This window comes from Ambystoma mexicanum, chromosome 7q (genome assembly GCF_040938575.1).
Source record: "Ambystoma mexicanum isolate Mex_15411 chromosome 7q, UKY_AmexF1_1, whole genome shotgun sequence".
In the NCBI taxonomy this organism is placed as follows: domain Eukaryota; kingdom Metazoa; phylum Chordata; class Amphibia; order Caudata; family Ambystomatidae; genus Ambystoma; species Ambystoma mexicanum.
The window spans coordinates 767,152,125-767,166,459 of record NC_090941.1 but is presented as its reverse complement, the minus strand read 5'-3'; positions in this window follow the sequence as shown (position 1 = coordinate 767,166,459).

Sequence of the window (14,335 nt, the reverse complement as noted above, 5' to 3'; positions counted from 1 at the left end):
TTGAAAAGGCTCCATGCTCATAAAGCCATGATGTGGCACGTGCACTTTCCCAGCTACAGCTAGGGCAACACCCCAGTAATGCACTCACAGTACTTCTTCCCTTTGCTCTCAAATTTTCCAAAAAACCCATAATGTGGCACATGCGCTTTCCCAGTAACAGCAGGGCCACGCCCCAGGAAAGCAGACATGATACTTCTTCCCTTAGCACTCCATTTCTCCAACAGTCCCTTACTTGCACCTATCAACAGCTATCAAATTTGCAAAAATGCCTGCACCAATCACATACTGAAACTCTGCATTGCACACTATCATTTTTGTACACAACTCCATATTTCCCCTTAAACACTCTGAGAACACGTTCCCTTTTCTTCCAAAGCCCCTCCACCAGAAACTTGTCCTACAGTGTGCCCTATTTCAGCATTCACAATGATCTTGTGGTGCACCCAGCACACCTTTCGCCATGAAGACAACACTCCACCATGGCCCACACCCACAACAACACTGTGAATGCATGCATACGACCATGTAGGCAACTAACATTGTGCACAAACATAACATACATAGCGGCACTTCAACCCAACTCCCTCACACCATAAAGCACCCATTGACGAAAACAGGACGCACTTACACCAGCCACAAAGATACCACAGCCTCCATCACCCCTACCCACTGCCATCCACAAAGTATTTTTTCATTACCAACCTGACCACAACATTGTCACAACATTGGCCCTACCTCAACAGTTCTGCATACATCATAGTAAACAACTCATAGAAACTGCACTTCAACCATACCCTGTGCCATACTGCCAGTATGCACACACTGCACTCAGTGAGCACACTGCGTGACTTTTCATTGCACCTCAAACCCTCTGCATCGTCCACACGGCCTTCTGGGGACTCAATACCTTCAATTCTCTCTTCTTAAATATCTTCCCTCTCGAGTTCTTCGCTCATCCGCCTCCAACTCCCTCAGGGTCAGTTGCTTCGCCAAACAACAAATTGGCGGTAGATCTCTCTCTTCGGCTGGGGTCTCCCTCTGGAATAGCCTCTCCGCCTCCCTGAAACTTGAGGAGAACCATCTTCGGTTATGGAAGCACCTAAAAACCTTCCTCTTTGCTTCTGCTTTCTCTCCCCCTCTCCCCTGCTGAAGTCCTGGCTGATACTGAGACTGCACGGGTTACCTGTCCACCCATCTGATCTCGGGCCCAAGCCCTACCAGTTGCATGCTTGAGCTGCCTTCCTGGCAACCCCTGAACCTGAGGACTGTTTTCTGTATCCCTATAGTCCCCGAACCAGCACTTATGTCTGCACTCACCCTGCACTTGCCACCAGCTGGACGTTCTTTATTTATTTTATGTTATTATTGTTATTATCCCATGTACTGACTTTCCCCTCCCCCCACACCCTGCACTTTTCTTTTCCCCCTTTCATTGCACTTGCGTGATCTGAATGACACCTGGCCTAGTAAGATTGTTGTCTGTCTTCCCTCTGTTCCCCCTCCCTTGCCTCGTCGCGCCTTGAAACACTCGAGTATAGGCACGTTATAAATGTCATATCATATCATATCTCCAATCACACATCTTAAACTTTACCATATTCTACCAGCCACCTCACCTGCGGAACCAAACATGCACACCTACCAGCTCATTTGTACTGCTCTGTGGTGTCTGTAACGTACTGCACAACCATTCTTTGCCGATCATCTCTGTCTACCAGATGCACAGTCAACAAGTTGTAGGCTCTACAATCCATGGCGTACAGACTGCCACCTTCGGTCATAAACCCAATAGGCTACACCTTCAACACAGGCACCACAACTCCATAGTGACAGTATGCAAGCACAGCACCCACTGCCCACACTGCATCACTTTTCACAGCACCATCTCCAGCTACACATCAAAAACTTTACCATGTTGTAACAGTGTCCTCACCAGCAAAACCAAACATGCAGGTATGGCAGCTCACTTCTCCTGCTCTATTGCATCTGAAATGTACTCCACGCCCATTCCTTACCGGTCACCACCCTCTGCCTGCTGCATAATCTAAAATGTCTTACTACCATATATGTTCTAAAGTCCTAGCCTCTTGAGTGCATGGCCTACGGCCTTCCGCCATGCACCCAACAGTCTAGACCTTCAAGACTGTCACTGCTACATAATAGCACCATCCATTTCACCATTTCACCAAATAGCCTATCCGCATAAACAGCACTACCACCAGCACTACAACCCAACCTGCGCACCACCATGGACCTATACAGCAACAATTTGCACCACTTACCATAATGTGGAAACAAATCACTCTCTCCTGCACCCCTGTGCACTTTCATTCACATACTATGGCCGTCCCCACTTCCATTCTCAAACTATAGTGCCACTGCCAAAGTAGCCATATTTGGTTTGCAAAACTAGCCTACTGCAATCAATGTGCACACACCACACTATGCAAGTAGCACTCTGCACCAGATGGACGCCCACACTTGGTTTACTGTTTTAGATATTGTAAAGGCCTACGCTCTTCACTGCATGCCCTACAGTCTATGGCCTTCGTCCATGCAGCCAATATTATAATCCTTCCACAAACCCAGCACAGCCTCCTTAACCCATGCATGCCGCCATGTGCCCAAGTACCACATTCCATCCGCATAGCACAGACACCCGCGCTCCCACCCAACCTATGTCATGTGCAATTCATTCCCCTTCTAAAATGTACCTGCCACCACTTACCACAGAAAGAGGGGGCCGCAAACAGGTAACCTGCATATGCATCCACCGATCACATAATGAACCTCTGCATTGCACCCATTCACTAAAACAGGTTGCTATGAGCAAAAACCACAAAAATACCACAGCCTCCACCACCCCTACCCAGACCCATTAACAAACTATTGTGTCACTACCAACCTAACCACAACTCTTTCACAATATTGGCCCTAGTGCAAAAATTCACCACACAACATAGTTACCAAGCACAATTAAGGTGCACTTCTACCATATCCTCCTCCATACTAACAGTATACAAACCCAGCACCCAGTTCCCACACTGAATCACTTTTCACATCACCATCTCCAACTATACATCAAAAACTTTACCATGTTGTAACAGAATCCTCACCAGAAAAACCATACATGCAGGCATGGCAGCTCACTTGTTCTGCTCTATAGTGTCTCAAATGTGCTCCACACCCATTCTTTACAGGTCACCACCCTCTACCTACTGTAGATTGCAAAATGCATTACTACCGTGTCAGTCCTAAAGTCGTAGCCTCTTAAGTGCATGGCCTACAGCCTACGGCCTTTTGCCATGCACCCAACAGGCTAGGCCTTCAACAGTCTCACTTCTACATAATGGCACCATCCATTCACCAGCCTGTAACTGCTGCAGATTCCGAAATACATTTGTGCCACGTGTGTCCTACAGTCCTAGCCTCTTGAGTGCATGACCTACGGCCTACGGCCTTTGGCCATGCACCCAACAGTGTAGACCTCCACGACTGTCACTGCTACATAATTGCACCATCCATTTCACATGTGACCAACTTTGCCTATCCACATACACAGCACTACCACCAGCACTACCACCCAACATGCGCACCACCATGTACCTATACAGCAACAAATTGCACCACTTACCATATTGCAGAAAGAAAACACTGTCTTTGGAACCCCTGTGCACTTTCATTCACATACTATGGCCGTCCCCACTATCATTCCCAAACTAAACTGCCACTGCCAAAGTAGCCAAACTCGGGTCGCAACACGACCATGCAGCCAATATTGTAATCCTTCCACAGACCCAACGCAAGTTCCTTAACCCATCCATGCCACCATGTGCCCAACTACCCCGCATCCTATCCGTATAGCACAGCCACCTGCGCTTCGTATGTCATGTGCAAATTCTTCACCTTCTAAAAATGTACCTGCCACCACTCACCACGGAAAGAAGTGGCCGCAAACAGGTGGTGCCACAATCTATGGGGCCGTTGCAGCACCTGCTTCCAAACACCACACAAAGTACTCGCCTGCATAGGTGCCCGCAACTTCACACAGTACAGCCACTCCTCTGTCTTCTTCCACCTACACACATATTTCACATGAACCACTTCTCACTCCCCCAACCCTTCCCTCCCTTCTTGCCGCACACACATGCCATACCGTACATTTTCCACACCTCTCCACCGCTGCATTGTCCTCCGATACACCATGGCGGTGTTTTCCAAATACTTTGATGCACAGCACACTTCCCTCCAGCCAACCACCGGCCACGTCCAAGGTTTGTGACATCATGGCGTACCGCAGGCCAATGACACTTCAGTCCGGGGAGCGAACAGGGAAATGGGTCCGCACAGCGGACACATTTATCACACATTTTTTGGGATGTAACTTTCAATAATTTGCCAAAAAAATACTGGTCAGATTTCCACCAAACACACAAAAGCACACTTTCTGCCCCAAGCCCCCGCTCTTGCCACAAATTTGCCAATAATCCGTCCAGCCGTTCGGCCTGTAGCCGTGCGCAAAATCTTTCCCTATTCATACTATGGGGGAAAACATTTTTTTGGGACCACCTCTATAACTCCCCCCACTAAACCGCAGCAAACTTGGAGAAGAAATTCAAAGCCACCAAAATGCAAACTTTGGTGAGGATTCGCCCATGAGGAGCGAAGTTATAAGCCGCCGAAAAAGTGCTCTTCCTATGAGTTTAGCAACTTAACCATAACTACATAGCCGCTACCATGGGCCGTATAATATATATATATATACGGATACGGATAGGATGCGGGGTAGTTGGGCACATGGTGGCATGGATGGGTTAAGGAACTTGCGTTGGGTCTGTGGAAGGATTACAATATATATATATAGTAATCATAGGGTGGTGGACGCCACCCTATAGTTAAGGTGAGTTGGAGACACATAAGAACCCCTCAAAATTCTGTTGTTAATAACTTTTGATTCGAGTAACGGATTTGGCGAATTTACGAAAGTGATTAAAAGTCCACGGCCCCCCCAGACTGCAAAGTTTTGTAATGATTTGTTAAAGAATCAGAAAGTTATTACGGGGCACCAAAACATTTTTTGTCATTCATTTTCCCTTAGACAAAAAAGGAACATTTTTGCCAAAGTGCACAGCTTAAACCGCTAGATGGATTTGGAGCAGGTCCGAAAAATCTAGGGCACGAAGCATAGATTTGCGATCCATGCATGGTTTGGGGTTATTCCGTGACATAGGTATTTTTAAATTTGATGGAAAAGGGGTGCCCCTTTTCTCAAAAATTATAGATATATCTCCCATTGTGCTTTGCAGGATCATGGTTTTCATAAATGAAACGACTGCCATCTTGTTTTGCACTCGATGCGAGAGATATTTGCGGCTATAGCCGAGTTTATGGGAAAATGAAACGCAGCCCTGCGACTGAAGGGCTGCGTTCACTGTTTTGCTGTGGCGGCGCCTGTGAAATATTCAGCACTTCTTCGTGCTTCTTCTTCTTCTGTTTGAACTGTTTGCTGGCGAGCGAGTGGAGAGCAGGAAGCAGTCTCCCTCTGTTCCACCCTACAGTCTGCAGACGGATCGGTGAAAAAGGTGAAAAGGACACCTTTCAAATTATTATTATTTTTTTTTTTTACCAGGAACTACAAGAACCACATAACTCATTCCTCCAGTGACGCGCACGTCACATAAGCAATAGCTGCGCTCAGTAGGACATCAGGAGCGCCCTTGCGGCGTAAGCCCTGCGACGGAAGGGCTGCGTTCACTGTTTGTTTGGCGGCTTTGGAGTGTGGAGTGGTTTCCTTGCTCGATGAGAGTAAAACCAGCACCATCCCTTGACAGTGCAGTAGGTTTTCCTTCAAAACTTTGTTCCTGCGCGGAGTCCGGCTGAATCCCAGTTTGCCCAGCACCTAAGCAGTGCTGCTTCCCGACACAAGACAATCTCACATAAGCAAGGAAAAATCAGAACCTTGCACAATAAAGAACTTACCAAGACAGCTCTTCAAAATATCTACCTTCCTGAGAAACTAAAGTGCTGTACAAAGAGCCTCACAGCAAACGAAGCAGTGATCCTTCAACACAAGCAGGCTAGTGTCCGGTTTCTTCTCCCCTGTGCCATAATAAGGAAATGTATAACATTTTATAAGAAAGGAGACCACAGAGAGCAACTTCCGCTCTGCTTTACATCAAGTGCCTACCTTCCTCAAAGAACACCAAAAACACTAACAGTACAAGAGACCTCCTTACTATAATAACATCCAAAGCACAAGTGTTTTCCTTGGAGTGTCGATCTAAGACCCTTAACAACTAACAAGTGGCAGGAGACTGCAGGCGCTCTCTCCCCTTTGATCTTGCCAACCCCTATCCTTTACCTTGCTACAACAACACCAGCAGCAGAAGCGATACTCTTTGGATCCCGAACCAAGATCCTCAGCAACTAACCAAAGGAGACTGCAGGGGCTTTCTACCCTTTGATCCTCCCAACCCTTCCCCCATACCAACGGAAACACCATCATTGAAAGAACATCATCACATCAACGAAACAACCAAAAACAGGAGACTGCATGGGTTCTACCCCCTTTGATCCTGACCAGATCTTAGTTCTACAGCAAACAATCTTCAGCGACCATCTTAATTAACAGGAAGACAGGATACTGTAGGCGCCTTCTCCCCTGTGATCCTGCCTTCGGCGCTGCATCAAAGAAACTCCGACGACCCAGTTCATCACCTTGGACAACACTGCCTCATCCAAAGTGCATACTCAATCCTAAATCCATCGGAACACAGGAGACTGCGGGGGCTCATACCTCTTTGATCCTGTCCTGAGTGCCATAATAAAAAAACCTCGTCCAACAATAACCCCCTAACCCCCCTACCTCCGCACCAAGAGTCTCACCCACCTTGAAATGCAAACTGGGACATTACCAACAACAAACCTTGCAAGAGTACTGGAGACGACAGAAAACCACCCGACCCTCTCAATGCAAAAAAAACAGACCATGCGGCCAAACACAAGGCTCAGAGGAAAACTGCACATTGACACCTCGCAAACAACAATGGAACAGGCATTTCAAAAGAAGAACCCTAACAAACTTCATACCGAAAACCGACCAACCCACAACACCTTAGAACTACAAATTCAAGGAAATGAAACACAAAAACAGTCAGAAGACATAGAACAGACCCTCTCAGAAAGTACAAGCGAACCCTCACTGCACTCAGACTGTGAACAAACTAAAGAGCCGATCCAAACAAATCAAGAAAACCAAACTGCTCAAGATCCACAAATCCCAACTACCTGGGACCAAACGGGAAACCAGCTAACAACAGAAAAAAATGACCAAACCAACCAATTGACCTGTAAAAGCCACCCAGAGGAAAATGAGATTGTCCGAGCTAACAAACAACCAGATATGCAATCTGAAATAAAAGAAACAAACAAACGAGCGAGTTAACTGCACATGCAACCCTCGCAAAAACTCAACCTAATCCATCAACGGCTGCTGCCAACAACCCAACCAGAGACACACGATCAACAGAAACGCCAAATCTCCCACCAGCCGAAATATCAGAAGCTACTCAGAACCAAACCGACAATGAAGAACCATCCAAACAATCAAGCCAAACGAATACCCTGAGAGTGCCGACGACAGCGATGACAAAAAAAGAAAAAGCAAAACAGGCCATACTACAGTGGTTTCAAGCCCACACTGCTCAAAAGCTATTAAATGAACCTCTGAAACACCCTCTGAATACAGCGACAGGAAAAGCTGCCCGTCTATCTTTAGACATCACTGAAATAGAGTCTATCATGAACAGTGCAGAAAGATGGAAAGAAATCTTCGGTGAGCCTACCCATTTGGTAACTCCATCCTGCACTTCGACGCCACTATCAAAAAATTTCAACCAACAGAACTGCGAATCCCATGGAAAACAAAGCCCACGCAGAGAAGCACAACACTTACACCTCAAAATAAAAATCCTTCCATACGCTGGCGCAAGGAAGCACCACAATCCACCCTACCCCAACATCTGGAGTCACAGGAAAACACCTTTCTCCAAACGACGATAACCAAAATCAGAGACTTCCGACATCAATGTTTGAATTACAAAACATGTTGTTAGAAGTGGTCTCCCAATCCATGATACCCTTTCTTAAACTTCACGAAGCAATAAAAGACAACATACGAGATCAGGCCACTCTCCTGGCAATGATCCACACCAAGCAAATACACAGAGAAGATTTCATAAATACAATCGGGAAACGTCTAGACTCTGAAGCAGAACAATCTCGCATCTGGCAACAAAGACTTTTTGAGATAGCACGGAGCGACAAGGAAGAAAAGATTCAACTCACAAAAAAACTTATGACCCTACTCAGAAACCAACAACAACAAGTGCCCTTACCGCAGAACACATCAAAAGAAAACACACTACCTTGTATGATACCTGAAAAATTAAACCTTGATCAACCCAGTTCTACACCAAACAAACCTTCAACGTCTTCATCGGCCCAAACAACAAACCCATCAAACACGTACAAAGAGAAAACAAAATTGAGAAACGGCTCACAAACCATGATGGGCAACAACACTTTTGGGATTTTCGGTCCAGCAAAGAAAACCGACAAAGAACCAGCAAAGAAACCCATCAAACACACCCAAAAGCAAACGGGGTCACGAGCATTTCTGCAAAACCTTTCAATACCAAAGCCGGTTCCAGAAACAACTACAGAAAAAGCACCAAAAAATCACACTAAAAAGTCTGTAACGAAACAACCGGACCCACCGGCACCAAAGCCAAGAAAAAAACCAGCAGCTGCGACAGCACCAACAGACAAGGACCAAAGCGCAGACTCAGATGATCTACTCAACCTAACGACGCATGACGACCCACAAACACAAGAAAAAATGAAAAACGAAAAGTCAACTAAACGACTCAAGTATAATAGTCATCGACGAATACCAACCAAATCACTGTGTCAGTTGCACAATCTCGTGCGAAGAAATTTCAGACAGATCAATGATCAACTCAATTGACGCTCCGAGTAAACAGTCAACCTATGATGAAATCTCCTCAACATCGTTACTCAATGAAACAACCAGTAGCATGAGGACCAGGCACCCCCCAACTCATCCAACAAAAGAAAACCCTGGATCAAAACATCCGAGCGAACGCACAGATCTATCTGAACCAATATTCCTGAACACATTTCAGACAACAGAATGCCACATGGTACAAATAGAAAACATCATCACGAGGCCTACCAAATTGGTCCAAACAGAGCGAACATTCTAATTCTTTTCCAAGCAATTCCAAACCTCATTCAAGTACGTTCCAGAGACATTGACCTAATCATCTTTGCAGACGATAACTCCAATGACAAAATATTATTAAAACTGCACAACAAAATAATTATGGAGCAAATCCTAACATCAAAAACCGCACTATACAAGCTAGGCTTCAGCTGTACATCTGACATCAAAGCGAAATATGAAGATATCAGCAGAAAGGAAAACCCCAGAAACACCTTCATATCAAATCTCAATCAAGAACATTCGAGAAAACAGTCAAACGAGAGACATAACCACTCAAATAACCTTCCAACCGTGTCTGACCACTTTAAGAAGACCGTGGCCCAAAACTTTAAAACTGAGCAAAACAATGCCACCAACAACAACAGTGAACGCCAAGACAGACGACAGTACACCCAAGAAGACAGCATAAATAACCAAGGCGAATCAAGGATGAGTCACAACATAGATCGTCCTATCAGATGCCAGTATGCATCAGAAGACAGTCTAAACCTCTCAGACTCTACAGAACTGAGCAATATCTCATAACCATTAATCAACACATCAAACAGCTGGACCCTGTGCTCATGGAATACACGGGGAAACTCCCACTTGTTTAACGACCCATCACCCGAATTCGAATCATATCAGATCATCTGTTTTCAAGAAACATGGCTTTCCAACACTCCATCCTGTGACGGCTTTCTAGCCTTCCTAAACCCAGCTCCGACAAGAACCAAAGGAAGACCCACATCAGGTCTACTAACGCTAATCAAGATCGACCCCACACGGTCAATACTGCACACAACAAACATCAACCCGTGGATACAAAATACAGTCCTAAAAATAGTGACAAAGAAAGCCCAAGATCTTACAACAACGACATCCAAACAAGAAAGAAAAATTGCATCATGAATCTGTACTGGAATCCAGCGGCAATCAACAATGAAGCGTTCTTGGATGGTGTCTTCCTAACAGTTGATAACCTCATTCTTAAACATACAAAATTGATTTCATACTATGTGGCGACCTAAACCTACACCTATGGCAACAAGACGGACAACCAACCCCTAACGAAAAACTAACAATTCGTGCAAAAAAATGGATTAAAGAAACAAGCATCCGCAATCTACTATCCATTGATTATCCTAAAGACGATACAGGCAAGCCTCTTCCCACCTGGTCCCGAGGGAAATCATCTGGTATAATTGATTATATCTATATTTCCAAAGAGCTAAGAACTGCAGTACAAACTACAAGCATAATCGCAACAACAAAGAGCGACTATAACCAACTTGTCGTACATGGACAAGACATGCCCCGTCAACCACAGCCCAATCGTCCTACCCCGCTAGAAGTCTGCACAGCTGGGAAAAAACTCTGCATAACCTAACAAGAAACAAGTACACTCACAAGGCAATTTATCCAAACTACCCTACCTGACGACCAGAACTTAAATTACGGATGGATACTCCAACCTTACTACAAACCAACCAAACAGAATACTGCACAGACTCATCAACATTCATACAGCAAGGAGTTAGTTGAAAGAAAAAGGGCACTGAGGAACACGGTGCAACAATTGACAAGAAAAAAGACAAGGAATCATTCGTCAAAATAAAAGTGGCCAAACAAAGCTACAGAAACTGGATCAAAATGCACAACATGATGCTATTAAAAGCAGATGCAGAAGCAATCTTAGAAACTTACAAAACACACAATCTTCGAGACCAATGGAATCTTCTGAACAACAACGCAGCGGACCAGCAAAAACTGACAGGAAATGTGACCGAAGACCGATGGATTGAACACTACACAAAAATATATAAAGCCCGACCACAGGAAACTGGAAAAAATCCACAAAAACAGAACATAAAGTGGACAGTAAACTGCACCTATCAAGACATTTTCGAGATGATCCAAAAACTCAACATATCTCGTACTCCAGGCCCTGACGGAACATCGAACGCAACGATAAAGAAAGATCTGCACTCATGGGCTAACCTCATGAGGAACATCATCACGCTCATTAACAAGCTTAACCAGATACCAACATCATGGAAAACTGCGACCATGTTTCCTATCCACAAACAAGGTCCGAAGGTCGACCCGACAAACTTCCACCCAATTGCGTTACTGGATCCGTTAGGAAAGCTGTTTGCATCGATTCTTCTGAAAAAACTTAATCAGTGGGCAACTGACACAAAGCGCTTCGCAATAAGACAAACTGATTTCACCCCAAATGTCGGGACAAACATCAACTTACTAATGCTAAATCTGATAAAACATGAAGCAATTCACAGCAAAACAAAAATATACGTGGCTTTCATAGACCTCCACATGGCCTTCGACGGGATATCCTGCCAAAAACTTTGGAATAAACTTGAAAAATGGGAATGCCCGAATCAGACAACTCTATTCAAACACCACCATAGCAATAAGACTCACAAGAGAAGGCCACACAACACCAAAAATAAAAGCCGAAAATGGTCTAAAACAAGGATGCCCTCTTGCAGCCACATTGTATAATCTCTTTACCGCAGACATCGAGACCCATCTACAGTCCGATGCCCTCAACCCCCCAAAGATCAACTCAACTCCGGTAACAATCATGACCTATGCGGATGATATCATTCTCCTGGACAAGACTCCATCAGGTTTACAAAACAGCCTCAGCCAACTAAGCCATTATATGAATCTTAACAAACTCATCATCAATACAAAAAAGACAAAAATCATGCAACTGTGCAGACCGACCAATAACAACAGGAAACAACTAAAAATCCATCTAAATGACAATCGGCTCAAAGAAGTGACAACATTCAAATACTTGGGCATCCACATAAACCAATCCAAATCCGAAAAAGAGTGGACTCTGAAACTGGAACAACAGACTCAATCTCTAGCAAGGGAGAAAAGTGAAAAACAGATGGACTACCCCTCTCTTTTAGTCTTGTATGGATCTTACGTGAGCGTTAAAGGCAACCTAACTATGTCATTAGTTAGGAAGTCGCAGGCGGAGAAAAATTGAACTAATCACTCCAACTTGTAACAAAGGTTCTGTCTCTTTAATAGTTGTAAAACATCTTTAAAAAGCATTTTTAAATTGATACTCAATCATATCACTCATTCTACATACATCTCATCTAACAGGGGAGTTCTAAAGTGAATATAAATCTTTGTAGGCATAACATTTCAGTTTGAATATGCATTTTTGACATGGGAAAAAAACATTTGATTTTCCTTAAACAGTCGACATATGTTTCGGCCCGTTATGATATACCACTTTTGTCAGCAGTGGTCACCAGACTAAGTATAAGGCCATCTTCAGGACACCAATTGCTTTGTAGTTGATCAATCTTGATCCCCTTTTAGTACATACACACGTCTGCAAAAGAATTTTTTCATACATCAGTATACGTCTATTAATCTTGTGTAAGACTCTGCTGTAAGACATTTGTTTTTTTAAAAACGACAGAACAAGTTGCGTATCTCCACTTTGACTAAATTTAAGAGCGATGGCTAGTTTTATGTTATACTAAACCTGCCTTTACCCCACTAAGTCCATATTGTGCTATTTAGACTATTGAGAATACTTAGACAAATGGTGTCACTAACTGTACAACTACCCTCGTCTCAGGTTTTTGTCACTTAATGGAAAACCCTACACTTTAACTTGTCTTTTAACATTTTTTAAAAATTACTAAATATTAAAAACACTTACATGTCCACATCTTGTATTTATGTGACTAGAATTCTGCGGTTTATCTCGCTGTCTGAGCTTGTTGTACTCAAAAATTCTCACGAAGGTAACTTAAGTTGCGCTCTGTGATGTTGGTGCCTGTAGTTAATTAAAACAACTGTTTAGAAATGGCACCTGTGGTTAATTCTAGACCACTATTTGAACATACCACAATTTGTCGCTGACCTCTTAGATGATATGAGGAGAAATAATGACTTTCAGTTTGGCATCAGCTGTTTTTCCATAAATGGTCGTTAATGCCTTGGTTGAATGTTGCCAGGTGCCTTCTGGTGATTTAGGATGGACTGAAAGGCCGTGAATGGATTTGTTTCCTATGGCAATGGAAACAAAACATAATTAGCCTGACAGCACTTGAATGCATGATGAGCCAGTTGAAAAGATGCTTGTAAAGTTAAGCTCTAGTCGAGCTATGGGGCATGTTATTTTAACACATTTTTCTATTATTGTTTTAAAACTCATTGTTACAAGGCCTCAGCCCGTCAGTTTTTATGCCGTTGGTGTTAAATGCGCCCTGGAGCTGTTTGCAATCTCATCATGATTTATTACACATTGTTCGTGGCCGCGCTAGCCGACATGCTGTTAAATGCAGGCTTGTAAAGGAAAAAGTCCTTGCTTGGTTATTTAAACCTGTAGTTCCCTTTTAAATGATTACACTCCCAGGTTGTTTTATCTCGTACAAGTTCGAAAGGCAGGAATTGAGCTAATTACATTTTCATGTTAAAGTCACTGAAGTCGAGAACATATTTTACCTTTTAGTCCGCAAAGGGCATGCGCTAGAAAGCTGACTTGTCTTCGGCATGGGCAGCACGGCTTAAAGTGAAACTAAGTCTGATTTTTATAGGGTCACATGATTCAGGGTTACCAACACGTGATCGCCGGTATATTATTACAAGCCTGAAGGATGATGGGACTGGTAGTTTAAAACAGAAATGTGACCTAAATTCGTTTATTTTTTGTTCTTGTGATGCATTTCTGTGTGTTTTACGACATGGGCTTTGCTTGGATTTGCCTAATTTCAAAATATACGCTCCAATCACGTGGGCGCCGGAATATTATTACAAGCCTGAAGGGAGTTGGGACTGGTAGTTTAAAACGAAAAATGTGACCTAAATTCGTTTATTTTTTGTTATATTTCTATGTGTTTTGCGAAATGGGCTTTGCTTGGATTTGCCTAATTTGAATATGCGCGCTCAAATGGGTTGGGAAACCTCATTTAGGACTATCACTATGTGTAGCTTTAATAATACATCATCAGCCTCGAGGGCTAATTAGTCGATTTTATTTTCTAT